General features: G+C 37.8%; 1 protein-coding gene across 4 annotated transcripts in view; it reads left to right on the forward strand.

Annotated features, from left to right (window-relative positions):
* LOC113812139 (uncharacterized) overlaps positions 1 to 2500 on the forward strand; it is a 250767-nt gene that overhangs the window by 151852 nt on the left and 96415 nt on the right. The window lies entirely within an intron of this gene.

A 2500-nucleotide genomic window follows, 5' to 3' on the forward strand; every position in this document is an offset into this window, starting at 1 on the left:
ACACACAAACACACACACACAAACACACACACACACACACACACACACACACACACACACACACACACACACACACACACACACACACACACAAACACACACACACACACACACACACACACACACACACACACAAACACACACACACACACACACACACACACACACACACACACAAACAAACACACACACACACACACACACACACACACACACACACACACACATATATATATATATATATATATATATATATATATATATATATATATATGTAAATACACATATGTTTGCATATACATAGATATACATATACTCATATGTGCAGATATATCACAGGTCCTGTAACTACCTTCAGCCTTCCGCCATAAGGAATGTCGCGCCCATTAATGTTGCCGCAAGTTTGTAGCAACATTAGTAACGTAATTATTTTTATGGAGTGATAGCTGTAACTCAAAAAAGTTTAGAACATAATTTGTTATTGGCTCTAATGTCATATTTAGAAACAAAATATTACAAAATGACTACATGAGGTATGGAAAATATACTTTTGTCTCAGTGTGATTATTTAATGTGTGGATTTTCTACAGTCATACCTACTTTTCCTAAAAATTTCCTGTTTACAGAACTTTGATCTCATACCATCACCTTGAAGCTCACCCTAATTTCAGTCAGTTTGAAAATTTCCTTTTTCACTTCAACATGGAATTTCCACAAACCCCAGTGCTTGTTTCCGTGTTTTGCTTCTCATCATAAACGTAATTGCTTGTACAGCAGGTGCATAGGATCCAAAGGATCTATAATCAGTTTTGCCACCAATACTGTCTCCCTTATAATCAAAATATATTTTTAAGTAATATTTCACTGAATATCAACACACACACTCGCTAACTCTTGTCTAGCATTTTTATTTCCTTGCCTTTAGCCCATCAAAAAGACTAGGCCCTGATTCAAGACTACTGTTTTTCATATTCGTCAATGTAATATTCAGTACCCCTTAGGAGACTGTGTGTGCAGTGCCATCGCTATCTTTTTAGAAGCATCACTTTACCTTTTCCCGAGGGGCATTTCACTACCCAAAATAGCGGACCAGAACTCCGGGTCTTCGAAATTCCATTTTTTATCAGGATTTCCGGATTTACAGACAGATTTGTCAGAGATTTTCAAAGGCGTTTTAAAAACATTAAATCATCATAAATGTTTAAAAGAGAAAGCGATTATCTGTTATCTTACAAATTCCACATGAAACGCACTATTTATTATAAAACAGGATTCCTTAAGGTTATTGTAACCCCTCAGACAAAAAAATTCTCGATTTTTCTTTTTCCCCCCAAAAAATCCGTTGTACTTGATAAGTACTAAAATGTCAAACCATTAAGCTTAGCACACAGGATCACAAAGCGGAATTCACTCACTACCAGAAATAGCCACAGTTATTTGCAAATATGAACATTTTAAAAGGAGCAATCGTTTCTGAAAAATTGCGGGAATAGTTATTATGGGATTAAAGTAAACTCACTTGACATACCACCTACATTTATAACATCTGTGCTACTATTTCATTGATGTAATGCTTTACAAAGACTGCACTTAAGTCTTATTGCTTGATTTATGCATAATCCTTTCTCCGGATTTTTTTCCTTTATCACGCTTGAAATGCAATTTAGAGGCGCCGCCCCGATAAGGTGACGCATGTACCTACGCCCGCCATATCCTCAATCGCTTCTACTCTATCATAGCCATCCATAGCACCCTCGATCATCTCCCTAATCCACCCCGTTGTATAGGGGTGTTTAAGGGGTCTATAAGGGGTATACGAGTACTCAAACCAGATCCATTCTCATTTACTCTCTGATAGCTTTCCATAGCACCCTGGATCACCTCTGTAACCCTTGCCGTTGTTTATGGGTGTATTTAAGGGGTCTCTAAAGGGTTTTTAAGGGGTTTGAAAATTTTCATACCATACCCAGTCTAATTTAGTAATTTACTCTGTGATAGGTTTCCATAGCACCCTAAACAAACCTGCAACCATGTACTGTTGCTTCAATATTTAAGCAGTATTATAGGGTTACTTCGCATCCTGACCCCTTATAGGGACCCTGTATTGGAACGCCACATAGTCTAAGCCATGCAGGGCCTCGAGACCTTTCTACCACACCCAATAATTTACCCCAAGTCCTAGTGGTTGCTGAGAAAAAGTGAACTTAAGTAGGTCTCTGGTTATGGTTTATGCTTTATGGTTTTACAGTTTTAGCCCTGTGGCCGGCCCCTCTGTTTTCTGTTCAGTTGGATGGGGAATGGTTGTTGTTTTTCCGGGGCGGGGGCCCTGGCCAGGGCCTGAATTTTGATAAAAAGCCTCTTTTCCCAAAAAGAGATTTTGTAGTATTAATAAGTTGTAAAAAATCTAATTGCTTAACTTAGCACATAGCAACACAAAACATATAACTACGTCACCATGTCAATGATTTCTGATAAATACACTTGTCCATTTTTTAAAAAG

This window comes from Penaeus vannamei, chromosome 21, assembly GCF_042767895.1.
Source record: "Penaeus vannamei isolate JL-2024 chromosome 21, ASM4276789v1, whole genome shotgun sequence".
NCBI classification, from domain to species: Eukaryota; Metazoa; Arthropoda; class Malacostraca; order Decapoda; family Penaeidae; genus Penaeus; species Penaeus vannamei.